The sequence below is a fragment of the Ambystoma mexicanum genome, chromosome 11 (genome assembly GCF_040938575.1).
Source record: "Ambystoma mexicanum isolate Mex_15411 chromosome 11, UKY_AmexF1_1, whole genome shotgun sequence".
NCBI classification, from domain to species: domain Eukaryota; kingdom Metazoa; phylum Chordata; class Amphibia; order Caudata; family Ambystomatidae; genus Ambystoma; species Ambystoma mexicanum.
In genome coordinates, this window is record NC_090934.1 from 1,183,302,670 (window position 1) to 1,183,324,488 (window position 21,819).

The window sequence follows — 21,819 nt, forward strand, 5'->3', positions numbered from 1 at the left end:
ATTTCCTCTCACAGAATTCCAGATCTAAGATTGGAATTTGTGTCACAACCCCAGGCTCACCGAGATGCTGTCAAGGAAAAGCATCAGAGCGTGTCCTCGAAAACAAGGCTGACATAGAGCAGATTTAGCAGAGGAGGCAGCTGGGCTCCTATTGTAAGCAGGATGACATGAAGCAACAGAACGAAAGGGAATAGAGCGGCCACTTGTAGTGTCGGTCAGTTTAGCAGCAATAAAGCAGTATTTGTTTCCTGCATCAGAGGCACCCCGAAAAAAAAGAAACCAAACTCACTGCGGTTGCCCTTAATCTAAAATGGTTGCGTTCACTGTGCTAAGCAAGTGAAAAGCGGAGTGCTTGATTTTGGAAGCAAGGAGACGCAGGGCAACCTGTTGGGGGAGAATATCGTACGCCCTCTAAGCAGGGAAACCACGACACTGAGCATTGCGCAATTTTGCTGCTAAGGTGATCACAACAAAAAGCGGACAGACTGCCAGAAAAGGGGCAAAATACCAGTGGGTGACAAGAGCTATCTTTAACATTACAGATAGCAAGCACGCTGGACCACAACACACTGAGGGTTTCAAACAAAAGCTGTGTATTGCAAACCTGCACACAGGGGTTTGGGGCAGAAGTCCAGTGGCGAATACCAACCAACATTTTGTACAGCATGAGCTGTGCAGTGCCAGGCTGGACCTTGGGGTCCAGGCAAAGAAGCTAAGCGGCACATGGGGAGCCCCCGGCTTTTGCAAAGCAACAAGTCAAAGACACAAGGCACGCAGCCCACAGGTGGAAGCACCCATCCCCTGCTACAATCAAGCAAAAGATGGCCGATTCACTCTCACTCAAAGGGATGCTGCTCTTGGAGTGGGCCAAGGCGGCAGAAGCAGTCCATGGCATGGACTTAGTCCAGGAAAAGATGGCAGAACTGACAGCAACCAGCTTCAACGCAGCAGCTGACGAGACGCCCAAAGAAAGGGACGACGGGGATGATCCAGAAGAACAGGAGCAGCCGGCAAGGAAGAAACAGCACCTGGATGTCCACAGCATGCCAGCCTCATCTGACACCCCAGCAACAAAAGAAAAGCCAAATGAGGCACTGTGAAAAATGATTTGGGGCCAATGTTAGAACAATTTTTAAAATGGCACAAAGACGGGGGCGCTGGGAAAAAGAAGAAAAGGCATAGGCGGGACTTTTAGCAGCTCCAGCAGCGAGAGTGACAGCTCAGACTCTGAGTCTGAATCATGGAGCGAGAAGGACCAGAGGCACCTTAAAGCGTGGGTTGGTCATAGAAACAATGCTGAAGCACCAGGCCCACAAATGACCAAATATGGGAGGAGCACAGCCGGCAAAAATGTGAATAGAAACTTAAAAAAAGACTATTGCATGGCAACTGAGCGCAAAATTAAGAAAAAGATTTGGAAAAAGCAATTCATAGATATTTTCGCCCTGCTAGAATATGAGGAATTAGGCTTTGGTATTTCTAGAAAAGACAAGAAGGAAGAAGAAAGCGAAAGAAAAAAAGCCCAGTTTGGAAAGAAACATCCAGAACTGGGAAGCATCTTTTCAAATTCTGTCCACTATTATTTTAGAGAAATTTCCTGAAGAAGGCACAGCACTAATTGCCTACCATCACAGAATCCTAGAAATACATAACACATTTGGGGGGAATCATGGCTGAATTACGACAGGGAATTCAGGAAAGAAATGCAGAGATTCCCTGACGTGGGCTGGGAAGAAAAACACCCTAAACTGTATATTTTTCATGTTTTAAAAGAAAACTCATCTCGAAATGCTCAACAAAGCAACAGAGCAACAAAGAGCACAAGTATCAAAATAACAGGAGGGGAAAAAAACAGGCAGTACAACCAGTGCAGGTACCAACAAGATAGTTCACAGGCTAACAAAACCAAGCCCTCCTTTCGGAGGCCGCCCCCAGGGGGGCGGAAATCAGGGCAAACCCAGGGGCAACATAACACCCGCAACGCCGGCGGGGCCAAGGGGAACACCACAGGAACTTGCTGGTACTTTAACAGAGGGTCTTGCAATAAGGGTGACGAGTGCAGGTACAAGCACCAATGCAGTACATGTAGTGGAGGACACAGCAGCGGTAACTGCACCAAACCCTCTCCCTCCTGGCCCAGCCCAAAAGTAACTGATGCCAAAAACATCCACTAGATTTAAAATAGGGGCCTCACCAATACAAGTTTACAAGCTCTTGCAAATGCTAGAATGCTACCCTGACCCAGCAGCTATACCATTTTTGGTTCAGGGATTTATAGAGGGTTATCATATCCCATTCAGGGGACATGGATCCCACATCATCCCTAGAAACTTAAAATTGGCCTCCTCCTTTGCCACCATAATCAAAGAAAAAATTCGAAAAGTACTAAAACTGGGCAGGATAGAGGGACCCTGCCCTTCCTTTCACAGAGTTTCAATGCTCCCCCGTGGGCCTTGTGCCCAAAAAGAACAAGGGGAGTTCAGGATGATCCACCATTTATCCTACCCTCCTGGGAGCTCTTTCAAAGAGGGCATCTCTGCCACAGAGGTAGCTGTTTCCTACAGCTTTGTCCAGGATGGAGTGGATTTAGCGAAACTGTCAGGTAGCCACGCTTTCATGGCAAAAGCTGACATTAAACCAGCATTTAGGCTGTTGCCCGTACATGAGAGCTCCTACCAGTGGCTGTGCTTCCACTTTGAGAACAAATTCTATTTTCACAAATGCCTCCCCATGGGCTGCACCATTGCGTGCGCCTACTTCGAACAGTTCAGTTCATTTTTACAATGGACACCCAAGCAAGCCATGCCCAGAGCAAGAATAGTGCATTATCTAGATGACTTCTTCTTCACTGACCCAGCAGGGTCCCCATTATGCAGCTCATCCATCCCAAAATTTAGCGAAACCATGCAGGCCTTAGGGGTCCCACTGGCGCCGGAGAAGACAGTAGGGCCTAGCACCACTCGTTCATTCCTGGCAATTGAGATTGACTCTTCGAAGGGTGAATGCCGCATACCCAAAGAAAAAATAGAGGACCTACTAAAAGCAATAAAGTTGATGACAGGCAGGGACAAGGCAACCCTGCGAGAAATGCAATCTCTCGTCGGGAAGCACAATTTTGCTACCAGAATCATACCCCAGGGCCGGGTCTTCCACAGAAGCCTGGAAATGAAAATGAGGGGGGGTAACCAAGACACACCACCACATCAGACTGGGCAAAGAGATAGCACAAGACGTATCCACATGGGAGTCATTCCTTAGCAACTTCAATGGTAAAGTGATATGGCGCAAGCCCATAAATGATGCTGGGAAAAGGACCCTGTTCACCGATGCGGCAGGCAGCAAAGGCTTTGGGATAGGTTTTGGTAACAAGTGGTGTGCCGGCCACTGGCCACCCTGCTGGCACAGGTGGGGTTGGACCAGAAACATCACCATGCTAGATATATTCCCCATATGGTTGGCACTCTACTTGTGGGGGGACCTGCTGAGTAATACAAAGCTGGTCACATAGTCAGACAGCATGGCAGTGGTACATGTGTTGAACAAGGGTGCTGCATCTTGCTCTCTGGTATTGAAAGTGTTAAGAGAAATTACAAAAGTTAGTCTGAAGCACAACATTGTAATAATTGGATAGCACATTGCAGGCAAAGAAAACAAAGCCGCTGACGCACTTTCCAGTTCTCCACTTTCAGGGCACAAAACCCACAGGCAGAAGCAAAGAGGATAGCAGTTCCAGAGGAGGTTTGGGCCATCCTGGAACAAAACATGACAGACATTTCCATCCCTCCCCCCACGAGTACCCCTGCTCTCACCTGCCCCCAGGGCATAAGCAAGGGGGGGGAACACATCCCGGCACCACACATCAACAGGTGAGCCCAAGGGGGGTCCTAGGCAACTTGGCCAAAAAGGCGCTGACCCAAAAAAACAGCTAAAATGTACAAGTGCTTGACTGATTTTAGCAACATTACTAAGGTCACCAACATCAGAGACATACAGGAGAGCCATGTTAATGGCTTCATTGAGTGGGCCTTCAAACATAACAAAAAGAAAGCATGGGCTTCCTCCAATTTGGCTGCAGTATCATACTACACTAGATTGGCAGGGGCCACCGATCCCACACATGGGTCTTTCACTAGGTATGCACTCAAAGGATGGTCCAAACTGGAGATGGTGAAAAGAGACACCAGGAGTCCTCTCAATTTTGCAAAATTAAAAACCCTGTCAGACACCCTCCCTAAAGTATGCAACAATGCATATGAGACCTCCTTTTTTAAAGTTCATGCTCAACTGCTTTGGGGCTTTCAGGATTAGCGAGATAGCTTCCAAAAACACAGGGTCTGAGAAAGGGCTGGATGTAGGCGACATCCACCTGGGGAAAGAGTCTATGGCAGTAAAACTCAACAGATCCAAAACTGACCAACTAGGAAAAGGGAGAATTATCAATCTATACTGCATAGAAGAAACAGAGTACTGCCCCATCTGCAATACAAGGGCTTTTCTGAGCAAACGCCCCGGCCGGGGGGGGGGCAACTTTTCACACACAAAAATGGGTCAGCTCTCAGTAGATTTCAATTGAGGTCAGTGCTCAAAAAGACCATAATTGCAATAGGATGGAACCCCACAGAATTTGGGTCCAACTCTTTTAGGATAGGAGCAGCTACATCAGCCTGGATGGGGGTGGAGGGGTTGCAAGAAAAAGCCATAAAGGGGATAGGGGGCTGGAAATCTGGAGCTTATAAAAGATACATTAGGAAAGACCTGATCTAACAGTCTTCTCCCTCCACTCTCCCCCCCCGGACCCTCATCTGCTCACAGGCAACCTCCCCTCCAAAACTGCATGGATCGTTGGCCACTCATTTATCACCAGGGCCAGCAGAGGGCTGGAGGAAACCCAGGATGGAATGCATTTCCAGGACAACATCACTTACTGGTGGGGCAAACCAGGCATGCGCTGGGGGGACCTCCACTACAAATTGTCCGGCCTCCTGGGGGCATGCTCCCCTCCACCCGATTTCCTCATCATCCACCTCGGGGGTAATGATCTGCCCCACCTGGGTAGGAAGCTCCTCCTGGCAGAAATCTGCACCTCCCTTAGATCCCTGACTCATATGTTGAGACTAAGAACAGAAGTGTTGATGTCCGAAATCAACCCACACCAACATTGGCAGGGCGCAGAGTCCAATAAAGCCATTGAAATATCCAGGTGCAAATTGAATAAGGCAGTGGCCAATTTTTTGCCTATTTTCAGGCCTCAAATTCACAAAGCACAGGATCTCGGTGCACAATTAGGCCCCGTTTTACAGTGACAGGGTCCACCTGTCCATTGAAGGCATGGACATCTTCACTAGAAATATCTTCTGGACCCTGGCTGCCAGGGGCTGTTCTTAAGTTATGTCATCGATTATGGGGGTTCCTGGGGGCCGCCTGGCAGCACCCCCTCAGGTTGGCGGCAGCGATCAGCCTCAAGCTGGCCCTACGTGGGAGTAGGGCCCCCCGCTCACCTGATCCCTCTGTCACCAAAATATATTCTTGTTATTTTTTATATGATGTTGTTTTGGTTGGTTTTCTTTTGCACCATGGCTTTTATTACAATAAAGCTTGTGGCCAAAGTTTTTCCACCTCACATCCGGTTTGGCCTCCTCATTCCTGACACTGTCATTACTGTCATGTCATACTTGTCATTTATGTCACCTGCATGCCACCCCCCCCAGCACAAAAACACTTCCAGGCTTATAAACATGGGCCCTCCCGCATGGGTGGCCCGAGAGCGTCAGCTGGCAGATGGTGGGTTAGTTGTAGGTCCGGTACGGCAGCACCTTCCAGGTTCTGCCCCTACTTAGCATGCGTTGCAAGGGGGGGCCATCTGAGTCCCCAGAACAATGGGGACCCAAACTGCAGGGCGCCCTCCAGGAAAGAGGTGGCAGGGGTAGGTGACAACAGGTAGTCCCTGCCCCTGTCACCTCACATCAAAAGTCCCCCCCTCCCATCCGGATGGACATGGAGCAGGGGCCTTTGATGATCAAAGAGGGGCTATCTAGCCCTCAGGGATAAATAGGCCTATAACCAGGGAGGGCAAGATAGCCCCTCTCACAGCAGGCTCCTGAATCTGCTACCAACAGCAAAAATACCTCCCTCCCGACTTGCAAATAGCCTCTAGGAACCCCACTAACAGGGGCCAGATAGATCCTCAATAATAGGCAAAAGTTTAACAAACAGGTTAAGAAAACTTTTTAAACCCATTACACAAACGCTTTCAAAAAACAAACACAAACGCCAGGAAGGGCTTTAAACCCGTCAAGGGGGAAATAACTCTGTTATTTAAAACCCAGGCTCATAGAACCCACACCTCCAGGAAAACAATGCAATAACAACACATGGGGGGTCCAAACACAAGTGGATCATGAACAGAGAAAAATCCAATTAGGCTCAAAGAACCCACCCCCGAAGAAAAAACAACCCAACAAAAGCGCTTAGCAGGTTTCAAAACATAAGTGGATCATGAGCAGGGAAAATTCCTAGTAAGGCTCCAAGAACCCTCCCCAGTTGAAAAACTATCCAATAAAAGCGCATAGGGGTTTTCAAAACATAAGTGGATCATGAGAGAAGAAAATGTCATTTGAACACCAAAGTGGTACACACAAAGGCTAAAACGCCTTCAAAAAATGGTAAATCATACTAACATACAAACAGTGGCTCAAAGAACCCACCCGCAAGGAGTATCAAAGGCAATAATAATGCAAAAGGGGTTTCAAACAAAAGTGGATCATGAGCCAAGTGAACGGTAAGAAGTCACCCTGTGAGCATGGAAGGTTGCAAGCCCCAAACCCGGATCATGTTGGGTGCAAGTGGAAGATCTATAAAGCAGCTCTGAGGATGGCAAACAATAACCCCTCAACAAGCACATACCTCTCCACCTCACATAGAAAAAGCAAGAGAAAGCAGAGAAGATCAACTGCAAAGCCAAGAATGGAAAAAACAAGACACAGCCCACACTCTGGGTCCACCAAATACACCGACACAGCTCACACGCTGGGTCCACCACATGTCACTAGCTTGAGTATGAAGGGCGGCGGGGATCAGCCTCGAGCTGGCCCTATATGGGGTTAGGGCCCCCGCTCACCTGATCCCTCTGTCCCCAAAATATATTGTTTTTTTTATATGATGTTGTTTTGGTTGGGTTAATTTTGCACTATGGCTTGTATGACAATAAGTTTTTCCACCTCACATCCTGTTTGGCCTCCTCATTCCTAACACTGTCATTACTGTCATGTCATACTTGTCATTTATGTCACCTGTCACCTGAATACCTCTAACAAAAAGAAAGGGAGTTGGTGTGCCCTATTGGGGAGAGAAAATAAACAGCAGCTGGGCACCAAAAGTACTACATCACATAATGGGGTGCTGCTGTGAGTATGAAAAAAAGTCTACTCAACACTAGGCCCAATGTGCTCAATTAGCGGAGTATTTGTTCAATAACTGGGGTTCTCTTGTAACTAATCTCACCCCTAGTATTGACCATATTTATGCATGGTAGATGTGGAAGGTGAACCACATATGCCACAACATTTTCAGTGTATAGATAATACTGTTTTAATACTACAAAAGCTGCAAACAAGAATTACAACAAGTGTTCAGTAATTAATTTGAGCCAAGACAAAATCATAAATATGTGAGAGGGTAAAGAAACAATTATTTACATCGTTCATCAATCATATGGTTACTAACCAAAATGAATGGATAGCGAAAAAAGAATAGAAAAGTGAAAAAAGCAGACTTCCTGTGTGCAAAAAGGAGGGGAGAGGTAACGAGGAAGATATCCTCTGGTTATAAAAAGAAAACAGAGACAGGAGATAAATGAAACAATTTCATAATAGTAGTTGCATATATTTAAATTGTTGAAGAGTCTAAGTGATTCAAATGGAGGTTAAGAATCCCTTGATTCATTACATTTTGCATACAATTAATTCTAGACGAGTCCTGGAGTTATTTAGTTGTTTTTTTAGAAAATCTGTTTTATCAGGACTCTTGTGGAAAACCCCCACTGGGTTTCACCTGCATGCTACCCACCACACAAAAACACTTCCAGGCTTATGAAAGTGAGAAGTGCCTGATGCGCGGCCACGGGAGGCTAGAGACGAGCACGGACAACCGACGCACACAAAGCATGTAGGCTCCGGGGATAGGATGAAGCAGATGAGTCAGCAGATACATGCCAATACAATGGTGTGAGAGTGCTTAACGTATACGCCGTGGAGCGAGCGAGCAGCTTCACAGCTGCATACCAGAGCCATTAGCCATAACGAAATAAGCAGCAAGCTGCGTTAGGGAACCACATGGCTCATGGCTCCTGGTCAGAAGTAAGAGCCGTGGGGGAGGGGGGGCGATGTTGCGTGGCTCGTAAAATGGCTGCTGCCTGAGAGTGCTCCTATAGAGGCTTGAACATGTGGTAAAAATCCTGCATTCCTCAGAAGAGTTGGCCTGAGTACGATGTGGCAGGTTGGGTCGGAACTTGTGTGGCATCTGAAGTGCCGGTTTTGAATGCCCTAGGCTGCGTGGGCTTGCTCCCTTCTGGACTGGACTTTTGTGGCTGTAATTTGGTGAGCCGCCCTTCCCCCCCACGCAACGACTGCGAAGAGACTGCCCCTGACCACGCTCGACTGCTTGATGTGGCCTCCTTCGCTGCTGCTGCTCCGCTCTTCAACATCGGCTGGGGAATTGGAGGTGGCCTCTTTTGGAAGCGTCGGAGCCACGGACACTGCTTACCTGTTACTGCGGTCCTGCGGATCCCGCGCCTCAGCTCCTGCAGTCTCCCCGGCGCAGGTGGCTGTGCGGCACTCACCTTCTGCGGGGAGTAGTGGGAGCTTCCCTGGAGATCCTTGGGGCCATCGGCTTACTGGCCCGCTCGCGACGCAGCGGGGCGGCCCCAGTGCTGCTCCTCCCCGGCGTGTTCGCCGCTCCAGCTTTAGTTTCTTGCGGTGAGTCGGTGTTCCTGGGTGGGGCGATTTTCTTTTTCTCTCCAATCCTAATGGCTGCTCCCTTCTTCTGGGGCCCTTTTCCCCTGACTCAGCACAGTTTCCCTTCGTGCTGCTGGGTCCTTCAGTACAAGGCTGGACGCGTGATTGGTGCTAAGGGGTGGACTAAGATCAGTATCCAGAAGTGGATTGGGGTAACCAGACACATCGGGGCCAAACCCTGACCCAGGGGGGGGCGACATTTCAGTTGGGGGGGTCTGACTGAGAGCTGTGAGGGGGGCTGCAACCTTCTTCCACCTACAGGACTTTTCTGCTCCATACAGTACAGCCCCTAATAAGATCAGCCCGAGCTGACCTGCCACCCGGGTGCGGTGGCCTTCCAGCACGGGGTCCGTCAAGCTATTGTCTGACACGCGCTGCCTTTCAGCGGTTTCGCCGGTTAGCTGTACCATCTGGAGCCCACTGCTCATCTGGTTCCACTGTCTGGCCCTACGGAGTTCCCCGCGGTGCGCCCAGCGTTCCTTAGCTTACTCCACATACACTGGACTTCTTTAGCTTGGGCTAGCCCTCCGGAATGGGTAACCAAAAGAAACAAGCAAGGATGGAGCAGTATACTAGGGTTGACCCTCCGGAACATGAGGACGAACCTGGCCCCTCTCAACTGGATATATCGGCCCTGGACCAAACGCTGTTAGCTCTGAAAAACAGTACAGACAATTTAGGGGCTAAAATTGATGCACTGACTTGTAAGTGGATGCGTCGGCTGTCCAAATTGAAAAACTATGTGGTAGGATGTCGGAGGCCGAGCACCGGATTGGAGATGGGGAAGAAAAAAAATCTCGGAGCTCCAGCGTGAGGTGGCGTCTCTTCAACAAGCGGTTAAGAAAGTGGTCGCCAAGAATGATGACCTTGAAGGGAGATCACGGAGAAACAATATAAGGATTACTGGGGTCGCCGAGTCGACCCCCATTGACAATATGGAAGTCTTTGTGGAAAAACTGCTTAAGGAGGTCCTCAGGGACCCCCCTGTGTCTGAAATATTTATGGTGGAGCAGGCCCATCGCTCACTAAGCAGCAAGGACCCCTCCGGGTGCCCTGTAGAGAGCAATCATTGCGCAGATATTCAGTTACCGAGACCGGGATATTCTGCTGCGAGCTGCAAGAGAAAAAAAGAGTCCTTACGATGGGGTTCTGCAACAATAACGTTCTTTCCAGACTTTAGCCAACAAGTTCAGGATTTGAGGAAAACCTTCCAGGCTGTGAAAAACATCTTAACGAAGAAAAACATACGTTACTCTATGATGTACCCGGCCAAATTTCGGGTTGTCTACGAGGGAAAAACTCTGCTCTTCACTTCACATGAAACCACAGAGATTTGCTTTGGAGCTCCCGGACCCACGGGGGCTTCCCCCTGCCACTCACCATAGGCCAGCAAGAGAAGCGCCGGGTCCGTCCAGCCGCTGAGTTTTTTTTTCTTTTGCTGGTGGGTCCCACCTGGTCAGCCCGGGGACCCTAAGTGGCAATTCCTGCAGCAACACTTAATTTTGACAGCACCTAGGTAAAAGTTAAATGTGGTAAACGAGCCTCTCTCCATCGGGAGGCACAGTGGCCGCCGGCACCCCCTCATGCCCAGCAGCACCGTACAGACTTAACGTTGTTAGTTCATGTTATGTGGGTGGTGGGTGCGATTAATCAGCCAGTTGGTTGGAGTTTCTGGCATGGGTGGGGGGAGGGGAACTATGGGGCAGGGGATGGAGTTCTGATTTACTATGAGGTAGTTGCATTGTGTTTAATGGGGGGTACACATTCCAAGCACCTACATCTCTGGCTGTACCAAGTACAAACTGAAGTATGACTTCTCTATTTGGGGAATTGTATGGCTATATGCCTCCGGCCTACTGCGCCACTTAGCCTGGCCCTGCCATGACTTCGCCAGGTGGTTCTGATTTACATACCAACTTAGACATAACCCTGATAGTGTGGAATATTCGTGGCTTCACGAATTGCAAGAAAACTAGAATGATTGCAAATTATGCCAAGAATCACCACGTTAATGTCCTCTGCTTACAGGAGACCCACCTGAGAAGGGACTATAGGCTTGCCCTGCTAACAGGCTGGGAGATCCATAGTTACAGTTAACCTTTCATTTCCAGCTCACGTGGGGTAGCGATATATATACACCAGTCTTTAGAATTCAAGCTACACACTCAGAGAACGGATGAGGAGGGTAGCTTCATCCTGGTGGCTGGCATAATTGCGGGATGGTTGGGTTTATTCATCAATATATATGGCCCGAACTATGACCATCCTGACTTCTTTCAATCATGCTCGGAACACCCGCGCTCCTTCCCGGGGTACGAAGTGGTGTGGGCAGGGGATTATAATATTGCGCTCTCACTACACCTAGACAGATTGTCCTCCTCACAGACCTCCCTTTCAAAATCAGCCTGTAAATGGAAAGCAGTAACGGACGACTATGCCCTTGATGACGCGTGGAGGCTCCTCCACCCTAATGATCACGATTATATACCTTTTTCACAGGGGTTTGTGGGTGCTCTTCGAGGATAGATTATATACACCTCTCCCCAGAGCTGGCTCGGGCAACCCGTAAGGCCCAGATATTACCCCAGACCTTATCAGACCACTCTCCGGTCCTGGTTCAGTTCACTGGCCCGGTGCCCTCTTCGAACCACCTTAGGTGGAGATTCAGGGCCGAGTGCTGGAAGACATCGCATTTTGCGAAGACATTCGTAAAACCATCACCGAGTTTTTTCAAATAAACTCTGACTCAGTCCCAGATCCCAGAGTGGTCTGGGAGACATTTAAAGTTTATATCCGGGGCTGGTGCATCTCGCAAGAGGGTGGGGTCCTGAAGTGTATTCGTAGATCCATTTCCTCCAAAGAGCTGGAACTCAAGGATCTTGAGACCCATCAGGGGCTGCTGGACTCAGAGGCGCTCAGTACGGAGTTGGAGCTCAAAAAGGAAGGGATTTGTGTGTTAATGGCCAGTCAGGAACGGTTCCTGGGTTATCCAGTCATCACAGCCAGATACGGGGAAGGGAACCGCCCTAGTAGGACCCTAGCGTGGGCCATTGGGCGGGAGCATCACTCCAACCCCATATTGGAAATAGAGACACCTAATCGGGACCGTACTAGGGAGTCTGCAAAGATAAATGACACATTTTGTGAATATTATGAACTTCTTTACTCCACACAATTTAAAGCAGGGTACCATGATATTGTATGCTACTTGGACAGGGTGGCTTTGGGGTAGTTGGAGCCTGAACTCGTGCTTTATTGAATAACCCCCCCTCTGATGAGGAGTTCCTCAAGGTGATTCGCTCTCTGCCTAATGGCAAAGCTCCCGGGGCTGATGGCATCACAGCGGAATTGTATAAAGCGTTCCCTGATCTACTAATTCCTCATCTGCAGGCTATGTTCGAAGCGGCCAGTGTGATGGGTGTCCTCCTTGAATCTACTCGCATGGCTTTGGTCACTGTACTCCTCAAACCTGACAAGGATCCTTGTAAGTGCTCTTCCTACAGACCCCTCTCCCTGATAAACACGGACAATAAGATTATTGCTAAACTATTGGCGTACAGATTGTTACCCCATATGCCTGGTTTGGTCCTCCCTGACCAAGCAGGCTTCATACCTGGCCCCTCCACCCAAAATAATCTGCAGAGGCTATTCTCTTTAATGCATAATGTAAACCAATCTAACCCGTTGGCAGTCGCTGCTTTGGATGCATAGAAGGCGTTCAACTCGGTGGAGTGGCCATTCCAGTTTCAGGTCCTTCGGGGGTTTCTTGCAATGGGTACGCCTACTCTATACAGCCCCCAGAGCCCTTGTTTACACTAACGGGAAACAATCCGTTCCTATTACACCTTCACGGGGAACTAGGCAGGGGTGTCCCTTTTCCCCTATCCTATATGCTCTGGCTATTGGACCTGTGGCTTGCGCGCTGAGAGAATACAATGCTTGGCGGAATTACACTTCACTCCCACACCTCCATCATCTCCCTCTATGCCGACGATATGTCGATTTATCTCAAATGGAAGAAATCACCGGCTTTGGTGCCCTTTCTGAACTTCAGATAAATTGGTCTAAGTCTGAAGTCCTCCCCCTCACAGCAGTCGTATCTCTGCGGGATATTGGGGATGATTTTGCGTGGTATCCTCATGGGATCCGCTATCTGGGCATTAGAGTGTCCACGTCCCCAACCAAGTTATATGAGTAACTTGCCGGTCAAGTGGCACAGCGAGTAGAGCGCTCGCTTTGACATCTGTGCAGAGCCTGTTAACGCAGGTTCGAATCCCGGCAGGGCCAAACTCAGCCTTTCATCCTTCCGAGGTCGATAAATGAGCACCACACACCGTGGGTAATAATAAGCAGCGCTCAGATACCTGAGGGTTTGTAGCGCTATATAAATGCCTACTTACTTATATGAGGAGAATGACATAACAGCCCTGCAAACTCTGGAACATAAGGTAGACACCTGGGCTCGGCTTCCTATCTCCCAAGCCGCCAGGATCTCTCTCTTAAAAATGGCAATCTTGCCCAAATGTTTGTGCATGTTCAACAATGTCCCGATATGGCCTCCAGCGAACTACTGGTCCAGGGTGAAGAACTTGGTGAATAAACTAGTTTGGCCCACATATATCGATGGAAATAATGTGCCGTCCATTCTCTCGGGGGGGCATTTGAGGTTCCAGATCTGTTCTTGTACTTTGTGACAGCACAGGCTCAGTACGCAGCTTGGTGGTTGTCACCCTCACCCGATTTACCCAACATGACCCTGGAAAAGGTTCTTGCTCGCCCTGATGACTTGAAAGGCCTTTTGGGTGGCACACGGGGACGGTGGGATAGGTCAGAGGTACAGCCTGTGGCGGTCACACTTAGGGCCTGGGACCAACTGGCCTCCCTGACTGGACAGGGACAATGGTACTCTCCTGCTATGGCCATTTATCATGTACAAGTTATACCACTCACACACGAGTCAACATTCAAACAACACTTTTCACTTTTACAGATTGAGTCCATGGGAAATATTGCACTGCAGGGCAGATTCATTTCCTGGGAGGACCTAAAGGTTAGAGGCAAATGCAACCCGATAATGCTATTTCTATATTACCGCTTACGGGAGGTTCTCAGGGCCTAGTGGCCCGAGTTCCCGAACGCTCCACCCTCCCCTACTATTATGATATATATTACCACACCAATGCCTAAAGGGAGACTGGTATCGACCCTGTATAGTATGGCAGACCCCCCCCGCCCGTGCGGCCCGGTATAGCGAACAATGGGAGGGCTCTCTGGGATACTCGTTGACCGTCAAGCAGTGGAATTCTATATGTATGTAGTCTAAAGCTATTGCAGTAAATAATAGGTTTTGTTTGATACACTTTAAATATATCCATCAGGTATACTATTCCCCTCTTCAGTTGAGCAGGATCTATCCGAACAGGCCCTCAATTTGTAAGGGATGTAACCAGGTGGGCGCTGATTTTCTTCATGTTACCTGGGAATGCCCCCAGATACACCGCCTATGGTCAAAGGTAGTTGACACTGAGTCAAAAATGGTCGACGTAGTTTTGCCATTTTCTCCCGAGACTTGGTTGTTGTCCCATGTGGGGAAGGATATGGGTGTAGAGAAACGGTTGGTGGGAATGGCGTCTGTGTTGGTGAGGTCACTTATTGCACAGGCATGGGGAGCTAGCAGACCCCCCTCATTCCAACATTGGCTCAATATTATGTCTTCATGTGAGCGGAGGGAAACACAGTTCAATGATTCCTCCACAATGCAGATCCAAGGATTACTGGGCTGCATTTAGGAGTTGTGGCCCTCGAGCTCTCCCCGACACGAGGGAATTAGTCCCACTGGAAACCTTATGGCTCTTCTCAAGGTGAATCTTTTTCCGGCAAAAAGGAGGGAGGAAGTACACATCAGGAGTTCTGATTCCCCTCGGGTGGCATGGACTTCTTGCTCTGTTTATCTAGGTTGGATTGTTCACTTAAGTAGATCTGGAGGCTATAGCAGTCCTGAACTGTGGCGCTGTGTACTGAAACTGATGCGGTATCATGGTTTTAAGACTCTACCGGCTGTGGTGTTGGGGTCATGGAGAGTGTGGGGGCGGGGGGAGGTTGGGATTGGGTTTTATTGGTCCTCGGTTAGGCCTCTGGTTTCTGATGTATGTATGCTGTATAATGATAATAAAACAGCTTTAAAAAAAAAAAAGAAGTAGTAAGAGCCGTAGCTTGGTGAGACTTAAAACAAGGGGGAAGCAAACTGACACCAGCCCAGCAAGCTGAGAGACACCAAAGAAGGAAAGCAGCTTCATATCCCCCAGAATGGTGACCACAGTCTTGGGAATCTTGGCACACACTCCGAGAACCCTTAACTGGAAATATGCAACATATGTGTTGGGGGGGGGGATTAAAACCTCCTAAGAATACCACAGAAGCAGAAAGCGAAGTAAAGCTTCAGACAGAACACTGCCAAAGACTGGAGTAATCGGTAGAACCCCCCTCCCTCCCACACGAGAGCCTCAGTTGGGGGTGAAAGTGAAAAGGAGAGGTAGTGGAGCAGCTTGAAACAGCAGCAGAGAGGACAGTGTGAAGGGAGAGAAGAACAGAAACTGCTGCAAGAAGAGGACAGGCGAGGAGGTTGGTATATTTGGATAGAATGGCGATGAATGCAGGCAAGCCAAATGGCCCTCTCTCAGGGGATATTAAAGCTATGATGCAGAGCCAAGATCCTGCAAAGAAACAAGTTCAGACCGCAGCACAAATATGATATATGATATGATATGATCTGATATGGCATTTATAATGTGCCTATACACAAGTGTTTCAAGGCGCGACAAGATAAAGGAGGGGGAATAGATTGAAGACGGAGACAATGATCCTACGAAGCCAGGTATTATTCAGATTGTGCAAGTGCATGGGAAGGGGGAAGGGGCTGGTCTGACAGGATTGCAGAAATTGAAGACCCTACCACGAGATGCTCAGACCTGGAGGACATGCTGGCAGAAATAAAGAAAGAAATTAAGGACTGTGCCATCAACCTTGCCAAAACCATTACAGAACTGATTAAGCAAGTGTCAACAATTGAACACAGAGTGGAAGAAACAGAGACAACGTTATTAGAACAGGGATATGAACAAGGAAAGCTAGATAAACTAATGGACATAATGGAACAGCCAATGGACTGGGTAGTGGTCAGACAGGAGGATAGTGAAAATAGATCACGAAGAAATAATATTAGACTTCGAGGCATACCAATGGCGGTCCTGGACACTGAGCTACACGAGTATGTCCAAGCACTATTCCAACAGGTTTTGGGCAACACAGAGGGCAAACCAATAATGCTGGAAAGGACGCATAGGATATATAACACCTATCAACAAAAGAATAACCTGACTCCGGATGTGATTACGAGGGCGCACTTCTTCAGAGTGAAAGAGCAAATAATCAGAGCTGCGAGGGGAACAGACTTGGTCACATTCTGGGACTCACATATCACTTTCTAGAAGGACATGGCGCAAGCTACATTACAGAGACGAAAGAGGCTCAGAGTGGTGACAAGTTGGCTACAAGAGAAAGGACTCCGATATCGATGGACCTTCCCCTGTGGGCTACGTTTCGAATACCAGGACAAGGCATACCATATAGTAATGGAGGAGGAGATGACAGATTTGATGTGCAAGGAAGACGCCTCACGCCCGACAGACTCTACTCCGGAGAAAGACCCAGAACAACATAAAGAACGTGTAAACAAAGAAGGGAAGCGAAAGGGTTGCCCTTACCCAAAAGGGGAGGGGGAAGAGGTCTAAGACACAAGATTATACCTGAAAGAGCGTCAAGAGCGTGGGCTTGTGAATATATATATGGAAGATGGATCACTTATTTAAGCGGGGGGAGCAGAAATGTATTGAATTTATCCAGAGGATAGGGAAAAATAGGGGTACACTAAGGGATGGAAGGGGGTGGGGAGGGGCGGGCGGATAGGAACCCAGTAGGTCTATACTTATGGACCATGTGTTCGAAAGTTTGGAAATGCATGGGAAGCACGAGTTGAGGAGGTTTGGGGGGAATTAACTTACTTTTTTAGGGGGAGTAAGGGGAAATGACATGGCTCAGAACATACTAAGAACCAAAGGGAACGGTAATGGGCAAGCACAAGATGGAGACTGGCACATAATTAGATATGGCAGACCTGAATAAAGTAACCCTAAACACCCAGGGCCTAAACTCATGGAAAAAGTGATAAATACTTATTTCACCGAGAACGACACTGGTGAAGTAGATTGGCGGATGGTATGGGATGCTGTGAAAGCAGTGATGAGGGGGGGAGTTTATCTCACAAGCAGCCTCTTATGTTAGAGGGAGAGAGGTAGTCCGTATCGAACTGGAAAAAGAGATACAAAGGGCATAAACGCAGCCGAGGTTAAACAATCGTACAAGTCATTAGGAACCCTGCAAAAACTGAGGGCCCAAATGGAAGCACATATAGCAGAACGCTCGGCGCAGACCCTGTTGAACACTAAGCAATTATAATATACTCAGGAGGGTGAGGCTAACCGACTACTGACAGCGAGGCTGCGGAAGGTCCAAACCCGTAATTATATCACACACCTACAAGACAAATTGGGCAACTTACAGGTGGGGGCGGAGGATAAAGTGAGGATCATGGAAAGATTCCAGGTGTCCCTCTTAAAACGAGAGGAGCTATACCCGCTCCTCCAAACAACCAATATTGGGAAGGCAGAACTGCAGTGTCTGACCGAAGAGGAGAGGGAGGAATGAGATAGGCCCATTGTGGCAGAGTAGGTTAATGAAGTTATATCTAGCCTACCAGTCAACAAAACACCAGGGCCGGATGGGTTCAGAAACGGGTACTATAAAACCTTTCAAACACAACTACTGGCACCCATGACACGCCTTTTCAATAGGATTAGAGAGCAAGGAACAGTAATGGAGGACATGGTCAGATATACCACCGTATTAATCGCCAAGCCAGGGAAGGATACAACTGATACGCCAATTAACGCCCAATTTCTTTATTGAACAGCGATGCAAAAATGTACGTGAAGATCTTGGCAGGGAGACTAGCGAGAATATTACAGAGGATTATACATGAAGACCAGGCGGGATTTATAACAGGGAGACATACACACGACAATATAAGGCACAAGAACAGAACAGAAACTCTCTATAGCAACTTTGGATGCGAGATGGATGTTCGATAGCCTAGATTGTGGATTTCTAGAATGGGTGCTGGAAAAATGTGGGTGCGGACCCGCGTTTAAGCAAATGGTACTGGCCAACTTCCAACTCCCATAGTGAAAGGTAAACTCTCCGAACAGGTTAGAATCCAGAGGGGGACACGACAGGGCTGCCCATTATCATTACTAATTTTCGCTATGGCGATGAAACCATTCGCAGCCATGATAAGGCAAGACCAGGACATTTTGGGAATGGAATCCAGAGAGGGGTCACACTAACGTGCCCTTTATGCAGACAATATCTTACTCTTTCCGAGGGATACAAAGGGAACCCTCCAGAGAGTGATGATGAGAGTCCAGGAATTTGCCGAGGTCTCCGGGTTTGAGATCAACTTCAATAAGTCCAAGGCCCTCAACATATCAGATAGCCAGAGTGAAATTCGGGAATTGCGTTGGGGTCACCAGTTATCCTGGAAAGACAGAGATAGAATACTTGGTGATAAAATTAACAAGTAGATACACAGAACTATACAGTGCGAACATCGCGCCCCTTTGGAAAGAGTTGAGAGAGGACCTGCAGAGATCGGATGTAGAGGAGCTTTCATGGTTTGCCAGAATAGCTGCAGTCAAAATGACAATTATACCTTGGTTGCTGTACATCACCAGTTCCCTCCCTATAAACATAACCCCAAAGATGATTAAAATTTACAGGAAGAGATACTCTCCTTCATTTGGCACAAAAAGAAACCCCGGATTCAGAGATCAGTACTCCTCCGACCGTTATGGACCTGAGGATTGGGAGCATCAGATGTGAAAAGATGCATTCTAGCGGCCCAGCTCGCACCTATGTTCAGGCGGTCGAACCAAGAACCACGCAAGGGCTGGTGTAAAATAGAACAAGAGATAACTACCATCCCCCAGAGTGCTCTACAATTCTTGCGTACCGGGAATGGAATGAGGAGGTGCCCACTTCTCAAGGCAACACTAGACCCACTCCACAAATGGGATATAGCAGTGAAGTGGGGGAAAATAACCCCAGGACTAGGACCCTACAGCCCAATGTGTTCTAATGCAGATTTCTTCCCGTTGATGGAGGTAGCCTATTGGAAAAGATGGGAGGGGCGGGACATTTTGAGATTATAGGACTTTTATCTCGACAGCAACCCTCTGCTCTTTGAGGAATGTTAGAGGAAATTCCACATAGGGGAGGGAGAGAGATACAAATACATTCAAATTAGACATTGGATCTCCCAGAGAGAGGTAAAGAGAGCGGGTACAAGAACACGGAGCTAAGTATGCGTGACAGGGTAATATCAAAAAGAAACCTCGAGAATATACAGGCTGCTAGATAGAACACAATACACAGAGGATCAGCCATAGATGACCAGATGGGGTAAAGGCCTGGGGGTCAATATTACGGAGAAGGAATGGGGACAGATTTGGAAGAGAGCCCAGAAAACGTCTAAATGTACAGCCATAAAGGAATTGGCAACAAAATTTGACATAGGTGGTATATGACCCCCCCCCCCCCACTCACCAGAGACTGAATGCGATGAACAAAGATCATTCACCCATGTGTTGGAAGCAGTGCAGGGAAATGGCTATCCTGGGGCACATGTGGTGGACATGCCCCAAGACCAAGATATTTTGAAAACAAATCTTAGAGCACATAAAAAAGATTACAGGGGCACAACTACCCGAATCGCCAACAGTGATACTCATGGGGGCAGAGGTGGAAGGGACCTACGCAGCAACTGGGGCGACTGCAACCCTCATCACACACCTACTGTCAGCAGCCTGCATGACCCTGGCCCAGAACTGGAAAGGATTAGAGGGCCCTATAGTTGCATGTTGGTGGGTTAAAACCTGGGGCGTATTAGCAATGGAGAAGGTGTATGCGCTGAAAGCGGGGTCATATCAGAAATTCCTGAAGACTTGGCTTCCCTTTCATGAATACGTCAGGGACAAAGAACACTACTTCCACAAACCAGAATTGCTAAAAAATATGAGTGTACTCTGAATCGAAGGGGTCAAAGGAGTATACAACATTGACAAAGGAACCGGCATTGCCGGACAGGAAAAGAGTTCCGAGTCATGCTTATTTTTGTGTCAAAGGAGGCTGGCCGGAGGGGGGAGGGAAGGTAGTTATTTTTAATAATGTTGTTATTAATTGAAGAGGTGTATGTTGTACTCTCAGTTACGTTTGTTGCCTATAATAAAAAATAATTCAGTGCAGCAATGAAGAACACTCCTACAGAAATCTTTGGAGCAAGGACTTGGATAAATGTTATAGCAAATAGTACTTGGTTAAACATATGTCTTGGCATGTTATGTCTGTTGCACTGAGACACATAAATAAAGGTGTTAAAAAAAAAATGACAATCTATTCCGGGAACTGGGTTTTGAGATTATGGTGTTTCAAACTTCAGGTCAAAATGAGTCAGTCTCAGTACGCTCTCAGCACAAGCAGATTATGTTGTTACCTAACGTGCACGGGGTCCGGCAGGGCTCCTCTAGGCAGCAGGGCATTGGCCCACGATTAAGCAACCATCATACTTACCCACTCTAGGGAGGGAGGTCGGGTACCATGCAGATGCTATCCTGGAACATGAGGGGCCACCGTTCTTTTCTTAATAACCAGGCTGTCCTTGACATTTTAATGAGGGTACACTTTCTGCCTACAGGAAACCAGGCTGACCACTTTCTTTGACTTGGATGGATACACCATCTTGTTAAGACCCTCTTGGCGCCCCGAAAAGGGCCGCCCTAAGGGTTGTCTTTGTATAGGTGCAGGGTGTCCCTAAGTTTAGTGGAATATCCGTCTTCTAGGTTGCACCTAAATTGACTGTGTGGACGAATTCCAGACTTTGCAGACCCCTGGTGGCCACCCTATATGATCTCCCTGGTGGTGAAATAATGGAAGGTTTGATAGAGGTCCTGACAGATACCCTCAGAGACTGGTGCTCTCGGTTCCCGCTCTCGGTTCCCGAAGGGCGGTATCTCCTAGCTGGAGATTTTAATATGGATTGCGTCCACAGGTCCCAAAATGATGCTCGATTGGGTAAGAAAGGGTGGCTCACCCATTGTGGTAAAGGCTGGATAGAAACACTGGATGAGTTTGATCTTACTCCTCTGGTTGCCAAAGAAGGAGAGATCCAAGCTACATGGTCCAATGGAATATATAACAGTTGCGTTGATTTTATCTTCATGAACCCCCCCCCCCCGATTTTGAATTGCTGCCTAGTGTTTGGAATGATCCCTATGTCAAGCAGTGACCATTTAATCCTTACCATGAAGTGTGTGGGGGCGTATAAGAAGCCCACTACTATTGGGTTTGGTAACCCGACGGTTAACTTACAGGGTAACAGATTGCGCTGGACTTCAGCAAAACAAAAAGGTGATTGCTGGAAGGTTTTGAAAGAAACAACCACAGGCACAGCTCTGGGCAACCCTCCAGACCATCCTTTTTTTAGCCTGCCAAGCCATTACAGAAGGGGAAAGTCCATATGCATGAGACCACAACCATCCCCAAATATGTTTCAGCCTTGTTGGGCATCATCAGTGAGGAGTAGCTTGGGTCTCTAGGCCCAGCAGGCTCAGGACCCACGTCTGGGCATATCAGTCCC

At 48.1% G+C, this 21,819-nt stretch overlaps 1 protein-coding gene across 2 annotated transcripts in view; it reads right to left on the reverse strand.

The window, feature by feature from the left end:
* The window catches only part of ULK3 (unc-51 like kinase 3), a 532,836-nt gene that overhangs the window by 401,698 nt on the left and 109,319 nt on the right, over nt 1-21,819 (reverse strand). The gene's annotated exons all lie outside the window — the stretch shown is intronic.